This window comes from Pteronotus mesoamericanus, unplaced genomic scaffold (assembly GCF_021234165.1).
Source record: "Pteronotus mesoamericanus isolate MK-2021 breed Mesoamerican mustached bat unplaced genomic scaffold, CSHL_Meso_final contig_26, whole genome shotgun sequence".
Classification (NCBI taxonomy): Eukaryota; Metazoa; Chordata; class Mammalia; order Chiroptera; family Mormoopidae; genus Pteronotus; species Pteronotus mesoamericanus.
Genome location: NW_026555109.1, coordinates 2,280,724 through 2,294,104, shown reverse-complemented (window position 1 = coordinate 2,294,104; position 13,381 = coordinate 2,280,724). Strand labels below are relative to the sequence as shown.

Sequence of the window (13,381 nt, the reverse complement as noted above, 5' to 3'; positions counted from 1 at the left end):
TCAGCCACCATCTGTGTTCTGTCCAGGACAACCAGGCTTAAGCTACGAAACAATTTGTGCTTGGCTGCTACTTGTGTTGGCCTTGGAGATGCCTGGGTGAGTCCAAGCTGTGAACCAAGGCTAGTTGCTGCTGGTGCAAGGCCTGCGGCCACTTAAAAATAAGCTCAGGGAACACTGAGGCAAGATGCTCCTTGTTAGAGAGAATTAGGAAAATCTGAAGCATTATCCAAGACTAGCCATTTGTACGTAAAAGTCACTGGAAACAGCTTGGATAGGCCCAAAAATGGGTTGGGGCTGAACCTCATGGAATCATCAGTGTGGGGCAAATAGTGTGAGCAAGTTTTAGGAGTCTCAGGTATGGAGCCTGCCTGCTCATTTTGTTGGGGGAGGGCTCAGATAAGGAACAATGGTCTCTGCCAACACTTCTGTCTGGAGGAAGCTGCCCCCCAGCACTTACCCTGATGTCAAATATTTCATTTCCTTCTTGTACACTTCTGGTACCTTCAATCTGCTTTTCACATCATGGAACTCAGAGGAACTGAGTCCGAGTAAGTCTGTGCATGGGCCCTTTAAGAGAAACTCCTGGGATTCCAGTAGTTTGTCTTCCATAGCCTTGATCCCCACTGGTTTTTACAGCCAGAAGCTATGGGGACTTATCTTCCTGGCACTGGAACCCTGGGCTGGGAAGCCCTGTTATGAGGCTGGGACTCCTTGTTCCCAAGATATCCCTTCCGATTTTTATCTGACACACATGGTTGTAGGATCAGCCCATTCTGCATCTTTGCCCCTTCTGCCAGTACTGATGTGGTGTCTTCTTTAATTCTGTAGTTGTAGAGCTTTCATTTAGCTCAATTTCTGGTGGTTCTGAGTAACAGTTGTTCTGTAGTTTAGTTGTAATTTTGATGTAGTTGTGCAAGGAGGGGAGCCATGTTTACCTACATCACCATCTTGAATGGAAGTCCCCTGTACTTGCTGCTTCTTATGGAAGCATCCTAACAGTATCCCGGCTACTGAAATGAAGTAACATTTACAAGAAATCAACAGTAGAGTGGATGAAGCCAAGAATAAAATCAGTGATTTGCAGTATAAGGGAGCAAAACACACCCAATCAGAACAGCAAAAAGAAAAAGAATCTAAAAATATGAGGATAGTATAAATATTAAGGAGCCTCTGGGACAACTTCAAGCATACCAACATTTGCATCATGGGGTGCTGGAAGGAGAAGAGAAAGAGCAAGAAATTGAAAACGTGTTTGAAAAAAATGACAGGAAACTTCCCTAATTTGGTGAAGGAAATAGACATACAAGTCCAGGAAACACAGAGATTCCCAAAGAAGATGAACCCAAAGAGGCCCACACCATGACACATATTTAAAATGCCAAAGGTTAAAGACGAAGGGAATCTTAAAAGCAGCAAGAGAAAAGCAGTTAGTTACCTACCTATAAGGGGGCTCCCATAAGACTGTCAGCTGATTTCTCATAAGGAACTTGGCAGGCTAGAAGGGATTGGCAGGAAATATTCAAAGTGATGAAAAGCAAGGACCTACAACTGAGATTATTCTACCCAGCAAAGCTATCATTTAGAACTGAAAGGCAGATAAAGAGCTTCCCAGGCAAGAAAAGATAAAGGAGTTTGTCACTACCATACCAGTATTACATGAAAAGTTAAAAGGTCTTCTTGAAGAAGAGCAAAAATACAAACAATAAAATGGCAATAAAATACATATCTATCCACAATTGAATCTAAAAAACAAAATAAACGAACAAGCAGAAGAGAAACAGAATCATAGATGCAGAGAACATTTTGATGGTTACCAGATGGGAGAGGCATCGGAGAAATTGGCTAAAAAGGTGAAGGGATTAAGAAGTACCAGTTGGTTGTTATAGAATTGTCAAGGGGATGTAAAGTACAGCATAGGAAATAGAATAGCCAACAAATATATGCGTATATGCATGACCCATGGTAATGAACAATAGTGTGGGAATTGCCTGAGGGAGTGAGGGCGTCTGAGTGGAGGGGCACAAAGGGGGAAAATTGGAACAACTATATTAGCATGAATAACAAAATAAAATTTAAATGAAAAATAAAGCCCCGGCTTTTTACATCACAAATCAAATGCTGGAGCTTAAAACTGTCCAGCCAATGAAGCTCCAAGAACTCCAAGAAAATTGTCTGCTTTCAACCTCTGGCCTCAGAATTTTCTAGAGTGGGTTATTATGTTCTAGTCACTTGGAGGGTTTTTGTTTGTTTGTTTGTTTGTTTATGTTACCATTTTTATACACAATGGGAGCTTTTCTTTAGCTTCCTTCTGTCGTTTTGTGACTACTTTTTCAGAGCAGAGCAATGGTTGGACTGTAGCTAATATTTTATCTTTTACCCTAAATATTAACCCTAACATCACTGAGGGAGAAATCAAGATGTGTCATCTGGGATTTCTCATGAACATGAGCTGTGAATCAGAGCATTGGCTTCATATCCTGAACCTGCACCTCTCTGGCTTTGGGACCTTGGGCCAATGACTTAACATCCTTGAGCCTCAGCTTTTTAGTTATACAATGATGAAAATGAGAATGGTAGTGAGAACTAATTAGATTATTGTGTGAATTAAAATGAGTTGATTAACAAATTGCTTAACACAGTACCTGACCCATCATAAAATGTACTATTTTTACCATTTTCAAGAGTGCACTTCAGTGTCATAAAGAACATTGACATTGTTGTGTAACCATCACAACCACGTATTTCCAAAAATTTTTTTCTAATGATTTTATTGATTTATTTTTAGAGAGAGGGAGAAAGAGAGGGAGAGAAACATTGATGTGTGAGAGATACATCAACTGGTTGCCTCTCACACGCCCCCAGCTGGGGACCTGGCCCACAACTCAGGCATGTGCACTGACTGGGAATTGAACCAGCGACCTTTTGGTTCGCAGGCTGGCACTCAATCCACTGAGCCACACCAGCCAGGGCTATTTTCAGAAATTTTTCATCTTTCCAAACTGAAACTCTGTACCCACTAAAGAGTAATTCCCTTTTCTCTCCTGCCTGGGCCCCTCGCAGCCACTGTTCTATTTTCTGTGTCTATGAATTTGCCTACTTCAGGAACCTCATGTAAGTAGAATCATAAAATATTTGTCTTTTTGTCACTGGCTTATTTCACTGAGTATAATCTCCTCAAGTTTCATCCATGTTGTAGCATATGTCAGAATTTCCTTCTTTTTAAAGGCTGACTAATACTTTATTGTATGGATGCACCACATTTTGTTTACCCTTTCATTTGCCGATATGTGATCTGCACAATGCCTGCTGCATGCTGAAGTTTTAATAACTGACCCTCCTTTAAGGAACTAGCAATTTGAGAGTGTAGGAACAAGTGGTTTTTAACTCACTAGATTCTTAGCTCTCTTTAGGGTAGGCCCTATTTGGAGACAGGTAGCAATATTGTCAGTAAGATTTTATGGGCACCAAAATGTCTGTCTGGTTCTAAAGGTGCTCTCTACCAGGTTGGATGGAGCCTGATATCCCCAGCAGGAGGACTGGGTGTTAAAATGGAACTGAGTTGCTGGGAGGAGCAGTGGAGCATGTCAGTATGAGCCGGTCACTTGCAACAGAGTCCTGGGAAAGCTATCTGGGACATGTGTGCTTGGGAAAGCATGGAGAAGATCTGAAGCTGGAGACCTTGTTCAGGCAGCCTGGAGTGGACAAGCCTCAGACAGCCCAGGGGAGGTGCATTGTTTAGGGCCAGCACTTCTGTTCCTAGGTCAGTGGCTGCCCCAGGGGAAATGTCCCCACTCATGTCAGAATTTCTGTGTGGCTTCTCCATTCCTTTGCACAGTTCCCATTTACTCCATGACCTCTTTGGAATCTCTGTGCCCCATTCACCTTATTTCTGTACTGTCTTGAGTGTACCCTGCATATTAGTCTCTACTTCCTAGCTTTCTCCTACTTTTTGAGGTTCTAGTACAAAGCCTGAGGTCTTTACCAGAAAATCTGAAAGACTTAACACATCCTTGTTCTAGAGGGCAACTAGCTCATGATAAATGTGCTAAGTGGGATTTAGAGAATAAAACAAGGATTCTGGAGGATCCAAGTATTTGTTCTTTCCACATTTATGAACACATTCTCTGTCAGAGGGGCCGTGGCAGTTGATAGGGATACAGGTGACAGAGGCACCCACTGCCACGCTGTTGTGTGGCCAGAGATGAAAATGTAGAAGCCAATGATGTGGACAGTTTAAGTGTGATGGGTACTACAGTGAAGGTCATACAAGGACCAATGAAGGCATGAAGGAGAAGTTGGGGGTTGGCGGGTCAGCAAAGCTTCAAAGAGAAGGTGACATACATCTCACTCAACTCAGGTACAGCATGACATAACTGGGTTTTGAAACCTGCCAAAATCTAGGAACCCACCATGCTATGCAATATATAGAATTACTCAATTTCCGTTATATATGGAATTACTCAAAATCTACTTAATTTGTGCATTTATGTTTATTGTGCATTTATGTTTTAAGAGACAATATATTGGAAAATGAAAGGCCATCAATTGGGTTCCAAGCAGCCCTTCATTACACTGGCTCTCATGTTATACTAGTTGCTTTATGCATTTTTCCCTATGGTGTTTTCCTCAGGGGACTGTTGGGGAATTTGCAAATTGATGCTCATGAGGCTTTGAAAACCCTCTGCAGAGAAACGTGGTTAGTATCAAATAAGAAGAATTTCTTACTGACTTAGAGATGGTCAAACAACAGAATTACATATCAAAGCCATTTTAGCTATTTATAACAAGGAAAATGAAAAGATGTTTAAACATATTTTAAAACTCATGAGTAAACAAAAAGTACAAAAGGAGAGGAGAACTTTCACTAAGGTTCAAACTTTTGCCATTAAAATGAACAGAAAATACAAACAAACATCACCAATGAACTAAATTCAAGGGGTTCCCATTAACAAAATAAGGAATATTGTTAATCATTAGTATTACAGAATTTTCCAGGCCCTTGAGAACTGGGATCTGGATAGCCGAATCAGTTAGAACAGCATGACCTCCACTGTATGTGATTTGAGTAAGAGACTGGTTTAGGGGTGTATTTCCCCCCAGATGCGTTCATCTCCCTCTTTGAAAGTTGGTACATGTGTAAGGTTAGTGAATTAAAAGCTCGTTAACCCCGTTAGAGTGTCTGTGGGTGGGAGTGCAGCATTTCGTTGTCTGTCAACTCAACAAGTATTTTAAAAACAAGATTAACTATTTTATAAGTTGTGAATCTACATGTTATTTTATTATAAAAGAAAATGTTATAGTCCCTATATTTTTTATTCTGGAGATTCCATCACATAGCTTTTTGTAACTCTAGATACTGGCTTTTTTAAAAAAAGAGGTCTTAAAATGACTGCTAGTGATTTTCAAGCATTTATCCAAATATTTCCTCCTATTTCTAAAATACACAGAAAAGTGATATGCTTGCCTTCTTAAAGGATTTTCAAGAGATTATACCATTCAAGTAAAGCGATCCTGAACTGAGTCTGGTTGTCAGTTTCATTAAGGAGGTAGCTCATCTTGGTACAAATGCCCTTCCTTCAGCGAGGCTCTAACGCTGCAACGCTGACGGTGGTGCTCGCTTGCGAGGAGCACCCAGAGGAGGGGAAGTGGGGAAGCTTTCCAACTACAGTTGGAAATATTCTAAAAATTATTTATTTATTTTAGAGTTAGTGGTGGCAGGTTGTTTTTTTTTTTTTTAAAGGTTTCTTTGTGGGCTTGAGACTTTTCTTGAGTAGCAAAGTGAAATCTGGAAATGTAGGGGCCCTGCTCTAGTGACAGTTTTCGTACACTCCCATTACTTCTCTGCCCAAAGAATGGCAACACTGTATTTATTCTCCATCTCACATTCTTTATTTTATTCCACATAACTTCCTGATTGTAATACTATACTCACACAGTTAATAAACATATAGTTCCTTATAATTTAGCAACAATTTCTTTTCTCTCAAAAGTAAGATATTTTTGAAATGTTGTATTGACTAGAAAGTAATGGGTCAGGGATGTGTCTGGAATCAGGTGGCTTAGGTAAGAAGGAAGGAAGTTTGGAAGGTACTAGAAATCTTTGTTGAGATTTTGGGCTGTCAGCTTAGTGAACTGCTAAAATGAAGAAAGGTAGCTTCATTCTCTAACAGAAATGTGATGTGAGCTAGAAAAACAATTGAGAATTAGGTGATCAAGGCTTTTAATTGGGCAGTTGAAGTGCAGCAGATTTGTTGACGTTTTGTTGAAGTCATTCATATAATATTCTGAATCATAAGTTAATTCTAAGTGAATGACCTACTTCTAGTTTACCAAAATTATGCAACTGTTGATAGTAAAATGTGATCTGAGCAACAGTAATGAAACTGACCCTTATGGCCTGCCACAGAGCATGAGGACTTCTGTGTGCAGGGGAAGGCTTGGAAGCTCACACTATTTTGGGATGCTCCTGTTAGCAAGAGTCGTGGGAATTTGCCTGCCCTGTTTGTTATGTCTGAGTTTGAATTTTGTTATATGTGGGTTCTGTGGAAGATTTTAATGTCTGTTTTCGTTGAGAAGAATCTTTGCATAAAAGTGCTTTTGGAGAATATTTGCAATGAAGCTGGGAATCATTTAGGGAAGTGGTATAGCAATTCTTCTAGACACAGAGAAAAGGGAAAGCTACTAGAGGAAAGGGGGCAAATAAATGGGATTAGCAAAACAAATAGCCCTGCCCTGAATGGTGTGACTCAATGGATTGAGTGCCGGCCTGCAAACTGAAAGGTCGCCAGTTTGATTCCCAGTCAGGGCACATGCCTGGATTGTGAACCAGGTCCTCAACGGGGGGGATGTGAGAGGCAACTGATTGATGTATCTCTCACACAAATAAATAAAATAAAATCTTAAAAATAAGCCCATCTAAAGAAAAATAGAATTACAGACTCTTAGTGTTTTAAAAGACCTTTCTATAAAGCTATGGCCTTGGAAGTGGTTCAAAGGCTTCGGACACCAAGCAGAAAATATCCAGGCCAGGTAATTAGATCCAAACAATTGAGCACATTGCAGTGGTTGGGCAGATTGCCTAGCTCCACATTGTCTAATTTTTAAAGGTATTAGTGTTAACTTGGTCAGGGTGATTCATTGGTAAATGGTCAGTTAGTTCAGTGGCACAATTTAATTTCTGAATCCCTTTCTTTCAAACATTTTTCAAGTGGAATCTTCTTTAATTGTCTCAGTATAGCAGAATGGGGAGGGTGTTAGGGAATGCCTTTGCATGGACTTCCAAATTTGAGAGGGGCTGGTTGGGGATTTTGTTCCCCGGGCTTGCTACTTGGTTCATAGTCATTTGTTCAGATTGACTCAGTTTCACTTGCCCAAATAAACCCATATGTACTCTCAAAACACCTAGGGTGCTACAATTACAGGTACTCAAAACAAGACCTGCTAAATGTAGCAATTATTTCTGAGACAAAAACCAGATCTGAAAACACTAAATGGCGAGTAAGGGATGGAGCATCAGTGTTACCTTAAATAATGTATGACTTCTGTTAGTTTAATCTCAGGTCTCACATCACGTGAGAGTTGTGTCTTTGCAAAATATAGCCCGGAGGGAAATTTTGCCAGTGTTGTGCTCTGGTGAGTTAATATTCGTTTGAACAGTTTTGTAACAGATTATTTACCAACGGGAACAGAATGCATTGGCAAGCGATGTCTTTGAGAGAGCTGTTCTGTTGCACTAGCTTATTACATATTTCAAAATAATATCCAAGTACCTCCTAATTCTCATAGGTTCTCTCAAACTCTTCCCTCTACTGGTGGAAAAGAACTGACAAGGAGGTGAGACTATGTTGCCCTCTGGTGTTGGCCAACCCAAAAGAAAGCGCTAGAACCCAGGAAGGGGATAAGAAGCAGAAGGAAGTAGAAAGAAGACACTTTATACCAGCAGATGGAGAGATGGAGAGGAGGAAAGGGAGTGTAGAGGGAAGAAGGTAGGTGAGCCTGGCATGCTATACCCATTGGGACCTCTTCTTCTTGGTGCACGATGGGATTTCAACTCCCCATCTGGCTGAGGAGGAGAGTGATACCACCAGGGCTATCTGCCTGATAAACCTGGAGGCTCTGTGATCTGTGATGGGGAAGAGTAGGTTCATGATGGAGAGATGGCGTTGGTCTTTCTCTTTGGGGAACCAACAGGCGAGAGTGATGGCCAACCATCAACATTGCAGATTTCAACCTGAGGGCCCACCTCTTCCTTAAGATGAAGACTGAGATTTTCATTGCTTTCAGGAACATCCACCAATACCCCCACATGGGGGAAGGGTCTTACTATCTAGCGCTTCAGTATATGCCTGGGCACAAGGGCCTTGGTGGTACTGGATACTACTGCTGGTCCCTGGAGCTCCCCTTTAACCCAGCTCTTCCCCTCTTGCCCCAGGCTTTGACCTCTCTCTGACTGTGCTTGCCAGGGCTCATAATCAGGGTATGATTGGCTCAGACAGCTTATTATATCTTGTGTCACTTTTATTTACTTTTTAAAGATTTTACTTATTTATTCTTAGAGAAAGGGGAAATGGGGGAGAAGGAAAGGGAGAGAAACATTGATGCAAGAAAGAAACATCAATCAACTGCCTCCCGCATGCACCCTGACTGGGGATCAAACCTGAGACTTTTCTCTTTGTGGGATGACACCTAACCACATGAGCCACACTGATCAGGGCTCTTGAGTCGTTTTTAGATGTATCTTCCCATCATCGACTTTTTGTCACTATAAAGGGACAAGCATTATGTTTTCTTGATGCACTGTGGAAAGTCAGTGAAATATTGTTGATGATTTTGCTTATAGAAACAAACAATTGATGCCTGTTTAAAGAAATCTGTGGAAGCCTAGAGCAAGAATGGGGACAAAGTTTGGGCCGAGGCATTGGGAGATCAAGACTAAAAGAATGAAAAATTTATTCCACATAAGGCAGAGCCTTATGGAGAACAGGGATGCTTGGTAACCTAGAATGAAGCAGGAAGTGAGAGGAAAGACAGGAAGACAGTGAAGTTGGGAGAATGAGGCACCATCAGTTACAAGTTCCTTTTGAATGTTCTTTTGGGATTTTCAAATCTGAGTTCAAAAGACAGTAGTTGAGACTTCTATTTGCCAGGCTGGCAGAACTCTTGAATGAAAGAGCATTAATAGCCTAGCTTCTAGCACCTACTAAATTTAAGACACATTTATTGAATGAATGAATTAAATATTACAATTAATTTTATATTGGTTTTCAAATAGAGGGCATGTTGATGGATGGTTAAGTAAGAAAAAAAAGAAAAAGGAGAACAGATTATCTTTTTTTCCACCCATACTATAAACATGTAGAATATAGAAGTTCAGGTTAAGGCTAGTTAGATTCATGGAGACTGTGAAAGGCTAGAAAATATAAGAGAAGTTTAGAGGGAGAAAAGAAAGCCAATAGAATAATTTTAAAAGATAGCTAATTCATAAATTTATATATTATTTTAATTTATTTAATAATTATGCAGTTGAAACAGAAGTAGGCATAACAGTAGTTTTCCCAAACTTTATTCTATAGGCAAGGCAATACATTTGGGGATTGGGTTAGGAACCCTACTAGGTACATCCTGTTTGTATCCCTAGGTATTTTCCCCACAGGTAAGACCAGCTTAGGTTAATGCAAATGAATACCTAAGGTTGGCTTTTTAAACAAAGCTGTGAAAGGACACTGTGAACCCTATGTGGTGTGTGGGATCCCACCCATTTTACCTAGGTGCCTTCCAGGTGGTCTATGACTTTGAACTTCAGAACTTTGAGTACCCATCCACCTCACCCACTTCCTCTGCATTTGCTCACTCAGAGGAAATGACTTAGTTTATTCTATTCTAGCACTGGCTTTGCCTGTAACCTTAGTGCTCTTTTCTAGAAAAAGATTTGGTGAGATTCACTGCATTCAGACCAGGTTGTTCCTTAAGAAATCAGTTTGTTCTGGCTTCATTTTTACTTGTCAAAATATTAGCTATACCACTATGGATCAAACATTTGCTAAATTTTTCTCTTCCCCACCCTAACCCCATCTTTCTTTGTAAGTCAAAGCTATTTTGCATTACCCAAGCAACAAAATGATTTACAAAATGAAAGAGAGGGACTATCTATTCTAATGGTTAGATGGCAATAACCAATATTTATGTGTACTTGGCCGATGCTGACTTTTGGAAAGCGTTCATTTGTCAACTGAAAGCTGGAGAAAATGAAAAATGAAAAACCAGCCTTTGGGGTTCTAATTTTGCCTATGAGTCTTCTTAGGAAAGAATACATTTTCTTTTTTATTTTTGTTTCAGATTCTGCATTTGTCAACCGTAGTTATTAACTGAGATCCCCCTATCAGTAATGTGTAGAATTGTAGTTGATTTTCATAAGGCTGCTTCTCAGAATTGGAGCTTGAAAGTTGGTAGGCAGGGAAAGAGATGCTGGGAGTGGAGGTGTAAATGCTTAAAAGGTGAAGCTGCCGGTTTCCTGGGGCAGGAGCTGGTGCAGGTGGGCTCTGAAATCTGAACTCTTTCTAGGTCTCAACTTTTCCTTTATCTTCCTTTCTCTTTCAAATAATAATGCCCTGGTGAAGAAAAATATTTTTTTTAATTAAAAAACAGCAGATGATTATATATGCTTGCCTCATTCTCCTGCTGGTATCCTCCACCTCACAGAGCCCTGACTGCTGTCCAGTGTTGGGTGTGCAGGAGACTTAGGGCTCTGGGGGTCGCATTATAAATCCTCTTGCACCCTGGATGATGAATCACGAGTAAGCTTTGCTCTGTAATATTTGTACGAAAAACGCAATGTTTGCACAATAAAGCTCTCCAGATTTTTAAGCCGTAGGAGTGAAGCCAGTTTACAATCAATGATAACAGGTTTCCCTCACTGCCATTACCACAAATAGTATCTTATTTCAGCAAAATGGTGGCAACCAGCAGGAGGTCCAACAATGCAGATTTTAAGCAGAAAATTTAATTTTATATACAATTCACAGTTGTGCATGGTGAGAAATGTTTCTCACTGCATGAACTTTCAGGACTCGCTTTGAGCAAAAGGAATTTCAATTTATGTAACGCCTTTCTCAGCAAACAATGCCCCTAAGCACTTCCTAGTAATATATGGCTTAAAATTACACAGCATATTTATTTGGAGCAATTAAAGGAAGCGGCTACATTCCACACAAATCTGTTTTTAATGTAGACATTAAATTGGCCAAGAATTGAATGTGGAGTCTTTCTCCCCGAGAGCACGACTGCAGTGTGCTCTCTCTGCCCAGATTTGCTCCTGTGTATGGCAACTCTCCGCTTGGGCTCATTTTGTTTCCCAGTTGATATGAACACTCTGGGAGGAGAAGCCTGCCATGGCAATGTTGACAGAGCCTTCACATGAAGGGCTATGGGTCTGTAGGAGTTGACTAGTAGGCAGGGTCCGGAAAGAGTGGTGGGTACAGGGAGGAAAAGAGGGCCACAGGCCATCCCTTGGATAATTGAGAGGTGCCAGCTCTTGACTAATTTGCTGTACTTGAGACTGGGCTGGGTCCAAAAGGTGCAAAGACTGCTTTTCCTGGTTGGGGGGAGTAGGACATGCTCCTCTGTGAGATGGAAGGGGGATATCACACACATTCTTGGTAAGAGCAGGTCAAGATAGCATTAGAGGGAGGAGGCTGAGTCACAGGGGGGAGACAGTCAGAGAGAGAGGGAGTCAGAGGGGGAGACTGAGGCAGAGGGCGAAGGCCAAGGCTAAGCTTCTGAGGGAAAAACCTTCTCAGTTTAAGAGTGAACAAGAATGCATATTTGAGACATTCATACTGAGGTCCAGTTGGGAGGAGGTAATGAGAATGGCTCCAGAAAGAGAGGTAAGTCAGCCTTGAATTAAGAGGAGCTGGAGAAGGCAAACAGCAAGGTCCTGCCCACTGGGTCTCACCGCTGGTCCTTGTCAGAAGGCAACTCTCAGCTTTTGGGAGTAAAGTATCTCTCCCAATGCCCCTTCCTATCGTTTACCAGTAGGATCTGTGGTGAAGTCCCGCATGCACCTTGGGATTGCTTTATTCCCCAACTCTTATGCTTCCCACCCCTGCTGGCCTTCACCTCTTCCCAGGTGTCCAAGCTCATGTGACCTTGAGTTCATTGACAGATAGTGTTGAATGGGGAGCAACAGTGGCTTAAACAGGAGCGACCCTGCCCTGTTTTATGTTACACCAGGACGCTTGGGGTAAAGTATAGAAAGCACTGTGCCTGGCTGGCGGGAGACAGAGCTGGGCTTAGGAATAATGGCATCCAGCATTCATTGAGGGCCTACTCCAGAGGGGTCTGGTTATGGCATTGCATTTAATTTGCCACAATCAGAAAGAGAGGCCCTGTTTACTGAGAAGCAATTGGAAGCTAAGAGAGTGTTAAGTAGCTTGTATAGCTGATGTCCCAGGGTTAGCTAGTGGCCATGGACCCTCAAGGGAGGGCAAAATAGAAGTCACTGCACTGTGTTCTGTCAGGAGTGAGCACTCGCAGGGCATTCTGGGAGCTGGGCTTCAGTCATGGGGGAAAGGTAGTCACACAGTGGCTCTGGCAGCAGGGGGCTGGGAGAAACAACTCTGAGGTCCGGAAGGTAAGGTTTAGGCCACAGACACCAATAAGCTCTGATTAGCAGTCACTGTCTGGGGCCCTGATTAGAAGTAATTCTGAGTCTTAATTTAGACTCAGTTAGAAAGGATACTGAAGATGATTAGCAATCTGTCTTGAACCAGAAAGAAAAATAGTGGTTCTTAGAATGAATTTTCAGTCCTCTTAGGTGGCTTTAAGATTTTTTTCTTCTGGCCCGTTGCTTATTATGTCACACAAACAGATAGGAATCTAACCTTTCTTCCCTTATTAACCTGAATCCACAGCTTTGGATTTACATTTAGTCACAAATTATATCAGGGAATAAGATTCAGGCATGCACAAAGAGAAAGTCAAACAGAGAGTTCTTAATGATAGTTTAAAATTCAGAGAACAGAGGAAAGATTTCTTTCTTTCACGTATATTTATATTTGGTACTTAGTACAGGTTTGATACTATCCTGAGTGTATTACAAGATATTAACCCATTACTCTATAAAAACCCTATGAGATAGGTCCTAGTATTACGTGCATTTTTCTAAGTGGGATAATGAAACTCAGAGAAGCTAAGCAATTTGCCCAAGGTCACACAGCTTTGTGAACTCGAGCAATTTGATGCCAATGTCCACATGGTTAAATTACAGTGAGCTGCCTCTCCATCATGTACATATTTCTGTTTTGCTTTCCATGTGCATTCCATGCTTCATGTTTGTTTTCAAGGCCAGACTGGACTTTGAAGGAAGGGATTATGTTTTACTATG

At 41.3% G+C, this 13,381-nt stretch overlaps 1 protein-coding gene across 1 annotated transcript in view; it reads right to left on the bottom strand.

The window, feature by feature from the left end:
- Window positions 1-10,539: 10,539 nt before the first annotated feature.
- CLYBL (citramalyl-CoA lyase) overlaps window positions 10,540-13,381 on the bottom strand; it is a 339,893-nt gene continuing 337,051 nt past the window's right edge. The window contains exon 10 of the mRNA XM_054574338.1: window positions 10,540-10,607. The gene's annotated coding sequence lies outside the window, so the exon portion shown is untranslated. The remainder of the gene's footprint in view (window positions 10,608-13,381) is intronic.